Source organism: Elephas maximus, chromosome 27, assembly GCF_024166365.1.
Source record: "Elephas maximus indicus isolate mEleMax1 chromosome 27, mEleMax1 primary haplotype, whole genome shotgun sequence".
NCBI lineage: Eukaryota > Metazoa > Chordata > Mammalia > Proboscidea > Elephantidae > Elephas > Elephas maximus.
In genome coordinates, this window is record NC_064845.1 from 4,027,240 (window position 1) to 4,039,945 (window position 12,706).

A 12,706-nucleotide genomic window follows, 5' to 3' on the forward strand; every position below is an offset into this window, starting at 1 on the left:
AAACCCTGGTGCATAGTGGTTAAGAGCTATGACTGCTAACCAAAAGGTTGGCAGTTCAAATCCACCAGGTGCTCCTTGGAAACTCTATGGGGCAGTTCTACTCTGTCCTATAGGGTTGCTATGAGTCGCAGTCAACTCGACGGCAACGGGTTTGGGTTTCTTTTTTTTTTTAATCTAAGAAAAAAGATAAATTATACTTTTTCAAAATTTAAAAACAGTGTACTAATTCACACTGTACACAAAGAACAACTCAGAATGGATCAAAGTCATAGATAAAGGAAAAATTAACATTAATTGCCCATAAATTACAATACGAATGTAAAATGCCCTCATATTAAAATGTTTGTTTTGTTTTGGGAACAAGTCAAGCTATGTTTAGATTTAATATGGGAAAATGAACATAGGACTATTGCTCAGAAAAATGACAGTGTTAAGAGAATGAAGAGACAAGACACAGACTGGGAGAAAATCTTTGTAAGTCACATATCTGATAAAAAGCCTTGTATCAAAAATACTTAAAGAACTTTTAAAACTCAATGATTAGAAAATAAATCACTCAAAAAATAGTCAAAGGAGCTGAACAGATGGTTTACTAACGAAGACGGTATTGGTGTATATTAAAATATATTCGGCATCATTAGTCATTGAACATATGCAACATAAAACCACACTATGATGCTGCTACACATTTATTAGAATAGCTAAAATAATAATAATTTTAAAATGTAACAATTACAAGTATTGCCAAGTAACAGAAACTTCCGTTCATGGCCAGTGAGGATGCAAAATGATAGAGCCATTTTGGCAAACATTTCTACAAGCATTTACCACATGACCCAGCGATCCCACTTCTAGGTATTTACTGAAAAGAAGTGAAAAGTTATGTTCATGCATAATCATGTACATAGGTGTTTATATCAGCTTTATTCATATTTGAGAAACACTGAAAACATCGTTGATGTCCTCCGACAGAAGAATGGGTAAATAAACGGTGCTACGTTCATGCAGTGGAAGACCACTCGCCATTGAAAAAGAATGAGCGTGTCATTGACTCAACAACGTCAATGAGTTTTATATGCATCTTGTTAATCAAACCAACCAGACTCCAAAGGCTGCAGATTGTATTATTCCATTCATATGACATTCTGGAAAAGGTAAAACTACAGGGATAGAGAACAGATGGGTAGTTGCCGTGGATTGCGGGAGTGGGGAAGAATTGGCTAAACAAGGGTCACACAAAGGGAGTTTTTAGGTTGATGGACGTGTACTGTATAGTATTGAGGTGAAACAAACAAAAAATAGTGTAAGAGTCAGAGGAAGTATTAAAAAAAAAAGAAGACAAGTTAACATCAAGTCAAACCTGGAAATCATTGAGGACTGGTAGAAATAAAATAAACAGATCGAAGTAGCTTATGATGGGAAAAAAACAGTTTATCCAATGAAATCAGAATTTGACCGTATGTTTTATATAAGCCATATCTAATACAAAATGACCCACAAAGGTTAAAAATAAAATTGTGGATGAAAATCAGGCAAATGCAATAAAGAGAAAGAAAATACTGAGATACTAATATTTGACATGATTAAAACCAAACCTGAAACCACTGAACAAAACAGAAAAGAACGTTTTAAAATGGCAATGACAAAATCACAAAAAGGATCTAATTTTCATGAATACCTGTGCACCAAATTAAAAAAAAAAGAATCAAAACTCCTAAAGCAAAAACTCCAGCTAAATGCAAGGGGAGAAAGAAGGCAATATATCAATAGCAGAAGCTCCATTTAATGTCTCCTGGTTTATGATAGATTGTGTAGAACAAAGAGAAGTATGGCTATAAAAGTGTAAATCACATCCACAATAAAATGCATATAATGGGTGTTTTTATTAACCTTTTAACACAAAAGAAGAGCATTTACTTCCTTTTCAGATATCGTGGAAGGTTTTAAAAATTTGACCATATAATAGGCAAGAACACAATCTTCGATAACTTTCCAAAGCAGAAATAGTGCAGAAAATGTTCTTTTGGTCACAATGCTAGAAGACTCAGCATTGAATTTAAAAGGAATAGAAAAAAAATCCTACCACTTAGAAACTTATATTCAAAATCATAAGATATAATTAACATGTGTATTTTCCCAGAAAAATGAGAGTTATCGTAGCTGATCTAAAAAGAGAAGAAAAATTCACATAAATTATTATTATAAGGCAGTTTAAAAGGCTCTCAATACTCCTTTAGGCCGAGAAAACATTAATCCCAGTCAGTTTCTTCCAAACAGTGAAGCAAATATATATGGAATGGTATTTACACTCTTCCATACAGAGACTGAAGTTTATAAACATGTTGTATGAATTGTACATGGCATTAATAACAAAACCTACACGTGTAACGATCCCACTTTTAAATATTTATGCAAAATTATAAATAATTTATTATAAAACAGAATTCATTATCAAATCAAAATAACAATATCAACAAATGGTGCTAAGTAAGACCAGCTGTTTATATACCCCTACTTAACACAGTACACAAAGATCAACCCAAAGTGGATCAAAGTGATAAAGAAAGCTAAAATTAAAAATTCATGTAATTTTCCGTAAGTTACTATATAAATGTAAAATGTCCCCATACCAAAATTTTTGTTTGGTTTGTTTTAGGAATCAATCAAGCTATGTTTAGATTTAATATGCAAAAAGGAACACAGGAATATTGCTAGGAAAATTTTGAAAAATAAGAATAAGAAAATGGAACTATCCCAGACAAATGATAGAGCATACAAGTTTGCAAAAATTAAGATAAATTGGAATTAACTCAGAGTCCAAAAATTGGTCTAAATACATATGAGAATTAATTTTATGTTGGAGACAGCATTTTAAGTCATTTGAGACAAAACATAACACACAAATTAATCTCCTACCTGATTTCTTACAATAAAATAAATTCTAGGTACTGAGTGCACATTTTTGGACACCGAAAACAAAACCATCTAAGTCCCAAAAATAAAGTTAAGAGGGTTTTGTTTTGTTTTTGTAATAATCTTGCAGTTAGAGATGCCTTTAGAAAAACGGCAAAATACTTAGTGTATACAAGAAAAAAACGAAACATGTACATATTAAAATGTACCATGAAAAAGTCATATTTTTTAAATGATATTTGATATGTAACAAAAGGTTAATTTTTTTTATTATAAAAAGAACTTTCACTGATTAATAAGAAAATGACCCATACCCTAATAAAAAATAGGAAGTCAATGGCTTTTATCATGCAAACATGCTTGTTTGGTGGTCAGTTGCCACTGAGTTACCCCGGTTCTGCCCCATCCCCACGATCAGCTGCACGTCAGGGTTTTGTGCTCCACAGGGTTTTAAATGGCTGCCTTTTAGTAGATCCCCAGATGTGTCTTCTGAGGCACCTCTAAACCAAAGCAAACCCGTTGCCGTGGAGTCAATTCCGACTCACAGGCACCCTACAGGACTGAGTAGACCTGCCCCATTTGGTTTCTAAGGAGTGGCTGGTGGATTTGAACTGTGACCTTTGGGTTAGCAGCTGAGCTCTTAACCACTGTGCCTCTGAGGCCCCTCTAGGTAGACTGAAGCCACCAAGCTCCGTTAGCAGCTGAGTGCATTAAGGTTCTGCCAATCAGGAACTGGCTCCCAGCTCAATCTTGACTCTTGAGTTGATACCAGAAGGGTGGGAGGAAAGCTTGGAGGCTATTGTTGCATTTTAGTGATTCTTTAGTGAATGGATTATTCTGCTGAAAAACTCTGCCAACTCTCTGGGATTTGCTGGGTTCTTGCTCATCTCCAAGCATTTCCCAGGTGCCATTTCACCGTGGCAGGCACAGATAGCCTTCCAATAAATTCTCAGCCACTTTACACAGCCAGATTTAGTTTCTATCACTCGCAACCCAGAATTTTAATAGCTACAGAAATAATCACATAAAAAGTAAAATTCTGCCAGTTATTAAAAAAAAAAGTATTTAACAAAATGAATAAACAGAAAGAAAGAAAACCTTACCACTTTCTAAAAGAAATAAAAAGAGCTTTGGAAAAGAATATACAGGTTTCCCCCACTATCCAAAAGCAGAGTGTTCCCAGGAAATTCTGTAAACTGAAATGATGTAAAGCAAAGAGACAATGACCATTACTTTATATGGGAAAAATGTTTGGATGTTCCCAGACCCAAAAAATAACCTACCAAGTCATACCAAATAACACATAAAACCTGAAACAACACTAACATACAGTAAAAGCTGGAATGCTGAGAATAGTTCCCGGGAAAGGAGCTTGGCTAGGTCACCCTCACCGCTAAGGGTGTGCCCCGCCTCTTTCATGGCTGGCTTTGTAAAAGTGAAAATCCTCTTCACATTTCTTTCAGTTAACAAAAATGGGTGCTGATGTCTTTCCTAAAAGTGAAGTGGTGTAAAGTGAACTTTACAAAAGCGGGGGGGTACCTGTATTCAGGCTTTAAGGGGTAATGCTGTAACTTTGGAGCCCTGGTGGTGCAGTGGTTATATAAGACATGGGATACTAACCAACACGTCGGCAGTTCGAATCCACAAGCAGCTCCTTGAAAACCCTATGGGGCAGTTCTACTCTGTCCTTTAGAGTCTCTGTGAGTTGAAATTCACTCGATGGCAACAGGGTTTCAGCTGTAACTTACTTTTATTTATGAGGTTAGCGCAACAGTGGGAACAGCCTGGGGTTTTGTGCTAGAATGTCCGGAATTCAAAGTCTGAATATTTATTAATTATATGACCATAATCTAAGATATGTCACTGTCCTCAGTCTATAAATTGTAAATGAGAAACCCCAACCTCTTCCAGGCTGTGCGGGACACATTAGTTCAAAAAAGTTTTTAAGACAAGTTAATAAAAATTTATTTTGCCTTTAAAAATAACCTCTTCTTTCTTAACAACAAAAATTAAAAAATTATTTTAAAAAAAAGCTCTCTGGTGGTTCAGTGGTTAAAGCACTTGGCTGCTAACCAAAGGTCATCAGTTCAAACCCACCAGCTGCTCCACGGGATAAGATGCGGCTGTTGTGAGGAGAGGATCGCAATGACTACTTTGAATGATTTGTGTCTTTCCACGATGTTTTTATTAGTTATTAGGCACACAGGTTCTTGGCTACCCCGGATGCCAGAGGTCTCAATTCACCAGGGGAAAGGAGAGGGAAAGCAAGCAAGCTTTGGGCGTTGTTGTTCTCCGGTCTAGACCAACTCTTGACCATGTCGTCGTCGGTGGCTCAGATGTCAAATCAGCCTTGATCCCCGAGAATCTCTCGTGGATCTCTGTCACGTCTCTTGAGCACACGGGCTTATTATCCCTTAGCTCTCAGCGCATGCCTGAATCAATGTGTGTTGGGTCGGGAGTGAACTAAGAGTAAGCCCAGGCGAGCTGCCACAGCCCACTGCCTCCTAGCTCACTGAGTCTCGACCTTCAACGTATGACCGAGATAGCGAAGCAACAAGAAAAGTGTGTTAGACTAGGAGGAAGGTTGGGAGTAAGTCCGGGCGAGATGCAGCAGCCCACTGCTTCCCAGTCTGCAACGTATGACCGAGTTAGCAACATCTCTAGGACTTGGGAGTAAGCCCAAGCGAGCTGCCGCAGCCCACTGCTTCCCAGTCTGCAATGTATGACCAAGGTGGCTCTGGTTATGACTCCGAGCAAAGCTGAGTCTTAGTGTCCCTTCTTTTATATATGTTGGAGCTCTTTGAGCCTGTTTGGTTGATGTTGAAAAGTCCTTGTTTATAACTTAGCTGGAGCTCTTTGAGCCCGTTTGGTTGGTATTGATTAAGTCCTTGTTTGTGACTTAGCTGGTCCCAGTGTCTTCTGCTGATAAGGTTGTTTCTCTCCTCTAGGTTGCATCATCTTCTTTATCTCCTTTCTTCACGTGTCATTTGCTTCTACATATGCTTTCAGCTAGACTGCTGTCCACAGTGGCAGTCTGCTTTTGTAATGATTACAGCCTTGGAAACCCTATGGGGCAGTCCTGCTCTGTCCTATAGGGTCTTGTGAGTCGGAATCTACTCGATGGGAGTGGGTTTGGTTTTTTGGTAAAAGCCTTATCTAAGTAAATGTAAAACCGTATTAGAACTCACTTTTGAGCAGCTTTTGTGTTCCTTGATGACTTGGAAGACAAGATCAGTTAGTTATAGCAATTAGGGAGATTTTCACAAAGAGGTCGATGTGCATTGGTCAGACAATGCCCAAACCCATTAATGGGTATAGAATACAATGCTTACAATCAGGGCATTCTTCAGTCTGTAACTTACCATTTCAACTCATACAGGTCCAGTGCTATGATGATTATGTTATCTGGCATCTTGGTCTCTTCCTTTGATCCACCACGATTTATAGCACTTCTAAACCTCTGCACACCAGCTATATAGATTTTAAAATGCCATGGAGGAGAACTATGCAAGCTTTTCCTTTTGCTTACCTATATCTTTGGCCACTAGGAGCTATGTATGACTGCTGTTAGTTTCCATCGAGTCTATTTGATTCCAGCTCATGGCACCTAGAACCAAGTAAATTTTCCAGACTCTGGCAAACATGTACTAATCAAAGGTGACTTTCCAGGGACAAGAAGAACAGGAAAGTCATTGTGAAAAGGTCTAGCTACTCAATGCTATATAAGGCCACATCCTTGAAGAAGAATGTTTCGGAAGATGCTTTCTGAAGTGCAGTCTGGTTGTGTTTGAATAGGAACCCTTGTTGCCCCAGCTTTTCTCTGCAGTAATTGTTTTGACTTTTGTTTAAATCTTCTCATTTTAAAAAAGCAAATATGAGCATAAGGTAAAAATTTAAATATTGAAAACTATGCAGTGAAAATTTAATCTTTTTTATACATTTGTCTTTCATGTTCCTGCCTCCAGTGCTAACCTAACCCTAGCCCTTCTCCTGGTTTCTTGTACCACGTGCAATCTTCCAGTAAATATAAATATAATGGTAATATTCTGAACCTTATGTCTTTTTTTTTTTTCCTTCAACACACACACACACACAGAGTGTTTAATTAGTTATGCCAGTTTAGGGATGCACCACAATTTCTTTTACCAGCTCCCATTGATGGATATGTTTGTGGTTTCCACTCTGGGTGCTACAAGTAAGACTGTAATTGAAATTCTTATGACTTTTCATACATGTGCAGGTATGTATTTCACTCAACAAAATGTAACATATTTTATGCTTCTTGAAATTTTGGAAACAACTCATGAACATACAGACTCCAGAGTAAGAACAATTGCTAGATATATTAATTATTAAGAAATCAAAATATTTGAACTGAATGATGTCTTTATAGTTCTTCCATTTCCTTCTAGTTACTCATATATTGAGTTTTCTTCAGTAAGTTAATGCATGTAAAGCACTGAGCTTTTTTCAATAAGTTAACCCCTGTACCACCAGGGCTCCTCAATGAAACTACCAGTGCCAGGTAATTGTTACAGCAGACAACCAAGCCTGCTACAGGTAGGTGCCAGGATGCTAGTGGATAACTGGATCCTCTGCTTCTAGTACTTCAAACAGTGTCTGACAACGTAGGAAGCTCTGAATAAATGTTTAATGCTTCGCCTCTTCTTTCCTCTCTTCTTCATTTCTTCCCCATTTCCCACCTCCTCTTTTTTTTTTTTTCCTTGGCTCTGGACACCAGGTACTGGTGTCTCTTTGTCGCCTCCATTTTGTTAACCCATTCAGAGCTCTGCCTTCAAACCATCAGATTTGATTTCTGCTCTCGGATTAGCTCTGCCGGTATCTGTGATTCAAGTTTCCACCACAGGTTCCACCTGAGATATTTCCTCTATCAGGACCTGCTGGTGAGACCTCAGAAATGGGACTAGCACCTGGGTTGATTGCAACAAAAGAAGAAAACTGAGAAAGATGAGAAATTGGACATATATTAATGGAACAAGAAAAATATCTTAAGTTCATTTTCTCAGCCTGCCTGATTTTTAATATCTGAACTTTTATGAGGGCATTGTACTTCCAACTTAATTCTATCATTGAATTATACTAAAAATCATCTATTATTCCTGTAGAATATTTGAGAACATGTTGCTGCTGGGTGAAAGCCCTAGGTTTTGCTCGGCGTGCCTTGTTACGGACAATGAACAAGAGGCCGAGGGGTGAGATCAGAAAGATGCTCTTATTTCACTGTGCAAGGAAAGGAGCACTCGGGGCTGCTGCCTCCAACTCCGCTCCCGGGCCGCTGGGGGAGGTGGGCTTCTACAGAGAGTAGACAAGGAAATGCAAATTCATCAGAATGTTCAGGACTGAACTTCACGGAGGTGCTCAGGGCTTAGGGATGACTGTGTGTTTTCTCTAAACAAGGGTTTGAGCCCCTAGGATGGAGGAGGAAGGGGTGAATTCTTCTTCATTAGGATGTTGAATCTCCACCCAGAGGCAGGTTGAGGCCGTCTAAGTCCTGTTCTGTGGTTACCTCGTCAAGGACAGTTTCAGAAGAAAGGACAGCTTATTCTGCTTGGTATAGGAGGATCAGCCAGGGCAGGTGTCTCTCAGAAAGGTCAGGCTCTGGGGTGGCCTGCCTCGAAGTTGATTTCATATACTTCACCCTCTGTTTTAAATTTAGGATTTGAGTCGGAATCCACTCTAAGGCAACAGGTTCTGTTTTGTTTGGTTTGGTTTGGTAATGGACAACATTTAAAGAAAAACTTCAAAATGTCTTTCATTTCCCTCCTGTTGAGCCCCGAGCACAGGTGAGTCTGTCCGTTCTGCAGATTTGCCAGCCTGTGAACAGCTGTATGAAATGTTTGAAATGACTTACCAGTTAATGTCAAGTAGAGCTTCTGACTCTAAATCACAGTTGCTTTAAAAGTTTCACGTAGGTGATAATTTTCTTTGCAGAGTGTTAAAAACTGCTTTATAATAGCAACTCCCACAAAACCTCTTCAGTTATATGGGTCTGTTAGCACTTTATTTTAAATGCCAGTTTGACAGGCATATTATGTAGTTATTATATTTTTCCATGCATAGAACATTCATGACATTCACTTTACTGGCAGTTTTCTATTGGAAAAAGTTCAGAAAAAAATTGTCTTTCTGGCTGGATGAGAATGAAAGAGAAGTCCATTTTGGGATGACTTTTTGTATCATTGACCTGAAGTAAAACAATCCCAAAATTTGTTCAGGCAATTTTTCATTCATCCAGGTGCTCATTCATTTATGCAATACTTATTTCTTGGTTTTCTACCATTGGTGCTTCAATGGTAGAATTCTTGCCTTCCATGTACACGGCCCTGTGCTAAGGATGAGAAATAGAAAGGCAAAGACCTAGGCTGTGGGTGCGGAGAGCTCATCTGGTACGAGAGAGAGCAAGGCAAACAAGTGATTGCTACAACGTTGCTACAAATTATGTTAGAAAATAATAGAAGTGGCACAAAGACAAGCATGGCTACCTCGGTAAGCTGGGAAGAGCTGCCCACTAAAGTGTGTTTGTAGGAAGAGTCATAAAATACTAAAATAAAACTTTATCAAGACTGTGTTTTTGTCACCATAGCACTGAGCACCAGGACAATATGGAGAAAAACATTTCTGGGAGAGGAAGCTGACCATGTAAAGGCAGAGAGGCAAGGAAGAGTTTGGGAAATATGGGTAAATTAGACAGCTCGGTTCACCTGAGCACGAGCCTGCTGCCATTGGGCCGATATGAGTTTAATAGACTCCACACCACCCAACACCAACTCATAGCCACCCTGTAGGACAGAGCAGAACTGCGCGATAGAGTTTCCAAGGAGCACCTGGTGGATTCGAACAGCCGACCTTATGGTTGGCAGCTGTAGCACTTAACCACTACGCCACTAGAGTTTTCAGTACAATTGAAGAGACTAGTGAATATGGACCAGGAGTTGGGCTGATTGCAGAGTGGAATCCAGATCTTCAAAGGCCATTGGTACCCTGTGAAGGAATTGAGGCTTTAGGGCCACAAAAAAGGGAGAAGCCAGAGTGAGTACTCCATGGAGCGCCTCTCCATGGTGTCGAAGGCTCTACATTATCTCATCTCTAAGCTTTCTCCGTGAGGCATTGGTGCTTCAATGGTAGAATTCTTGCCTTCCATGCGAGAGTCCTGAGCTCTATTCCCAACCAATACACCTCAGACCCAGTTTGTCACTGCAGGCCTGCGTGTTGCTAAGATGCCGAACGGGTTTCAGAGTTGCTTCCAGAGTAAGACAGACTAGGAAGAAAGGCCTGGCAATGTACTTCTGAAAATCAGCCAGTGAAAGCCCCATGAGTCAGGGGCTGACTGGAGGGCATCTAACAACAAGCTCTCTCTAAGGTCACGTCTTTCACCCCTCCCTCCTTCACTCCCTCCAGCTACAATGGCGTCTTTGCTGCTCATTGTGGAGGCTAAACATACTCCCCGCTGAGGGCCTTTGCACTTACTTTGTTCTGTGTTTGCTTTGTTTTTCTTCCAGTTATCCATGGGCTGCCTCCCTCAGTCTATTCAGACTCTGCTCGGATGCACCCCTTATGAGAGTTTTTCCCTGACTACCTGTGTAAAATGGAAACAGCTGTCACCTAGTATCCCTACATGATTTTTTTTTCTTAACTTGATTTAATTGTGCTTAGTACCACCTCAAATTATGTTGATTTTTTAAATTTGTTTCTTGTATGCATTCCTTAGTAAAATAAAACTTTATCAAGGCAGGGACTGTGTCTTTTGTCACCTTAGCACCAAACAACTAAAATGGCCCCTGGGCCAGGGTGGATTAACCTATAAGCAAGGTACGCAGGAGCTCATGGGTTTACAGTAGCGAAGGTACCCACGGGCTTAATTGTGTTTACTTACTAATCTGCGGTGTGCAATTTCACATCTTTGATGTGGTGAAAAGCAGGTGAAATTGTGCACTACAGAATAGTAAGTAAGCACAAGTGAACCTACCTGTACCTTGCTGATTGGGTAATCCATCCCTGCCCCTGGCACATGGAAGATAAACAACATTTGCTGAACAGTGAGTCAGAAAAAAAATGTATTTTCATGTGCTTGGCCTGTGCACACAGTTACAGCCCCCACCAGAAACACGAATCTGCTATAGTATAATGAAGTGGAAAAGTTGGTGAAAGTTGTCGCTGGCTTCATCCCATTCTAGTTTCAATAAGGAGAGAGCTTGGAGAGGCGCTTTTTACTGGCACAAAGGAATAAGGTCTTGAGAAAGAATCTTCTATGTCTCAGAACCTCCTGTGATGGAGAAGTAGCACCTTTTCACTCCCACCTTCCCACAAAGAGCGACAACCCTAAAATAGTAAAAGATTTGATAAGCAAGTGGTTTGCCAACTAATTTCTTTTCCTGAGGTACTTTGTTGAATTTGGGCTGAGGCTCACAATGGAACTGCTATCTGAAGATCTTGGTCTGGCTATCCTAGAACATTTCCGTATCACCAGTCAATCTTTTCTCCAACGGCTGTAGAAAAATCCTTTGCCCCAATAACATGTCAGATTTACTTCTGAGAGTAGACAGTCTGCCTTAATCAAATTGTCCTTCACAAGGGAAGAAATGGTTGTTCAGAGTCTGGGAAAAGGGAAAAGAGGATTTCCTTCTTATACACTTTCAACACAAGTTATGTGACTCTTGTTAATTATAACTCGGTCTCCTTTTGAACATCTCAGTCTTCGGTGAAGTTAGCAGTAGATGGAGGGTATAAAAAACTTGTGTCAGCTTACAATTTTACCTGTGAATGGTGGCAATATGGGTGATTCATGTTGCTTTATACAGTTCTGCAAATCCAAACATTTTGGGGGAGAGATACATGTTCATTGTATAATCAAGAAATAAAAGAAAACCATCCTATGTTTTTTTCCTGATCAACAAATTTAAGAATCCAGCCCTTGAGCCTACAGGATTGTTGCCGGGAATTTCGAGTTCTGCTAGACTGGACTTCATCAGGGCCAAAAGACAGAGACCAAGTTGGGGAGAATGAAACGCAACTTTGTTGATTGGTCAAGCAAGGGACTGTGAGCCATCCAAGACTGCTTGCAGGCAACTTGTTGAGGCTGGTTTACATAGGCAAGATCAGTTACAAAATACAAGATGGCATTCCAGAATGAGCAAGCATTTTCTAAGGCTCAGGTCTGAGGAAGTTAGCCATTTTTGTTTATTAGTATGTTAGCCATCCACCCAGGAACAGAGAATTTATCATGTATGAGGCCGTTAATGAGCTAAAGGTTATCTGGAGTGCCAAGATGGGGGACAGGACTGGTTTTAGTCTGTTTGGCCAGGCTGTGGCTCTTTCTCTTCAAGAAGGTTCTGAGGAGAAAGAGAAACAACTCTAGGAAATGGGCTGGGTGAGGGGCTGTCTTGAGGCTAAGAAAAAATGGCTGTATGGCTGTATGGCTGTAGCCATCTTAGGATCTGTTGATTGAAGTAGTCCTTCACTGTACAACAGATAGTTCCTCATCTTCCTTTTGTAAGAGAGCTTCAGGGTTTTACCCGGACACATGGCCACCTAGCTAATACTTAATTTTGATGTCCCCATGAAATCATTTCTGAGAAGTCTCAATTACCACTCTGCATTTTAAAATATATAACACCCTAGACATTCCTTTCTCCCCTGTTGCCACCTGTACTGTATGCTGTTGTTGTGTGCCGTCAAGTCGATTCCAACTTATATAGATCCTGTAAGACAGAGTAAAACTGCTCCATGGGGTTTCCAAGGAATGATGGGTGGATTCAGTTAGCAACTGAGCTCT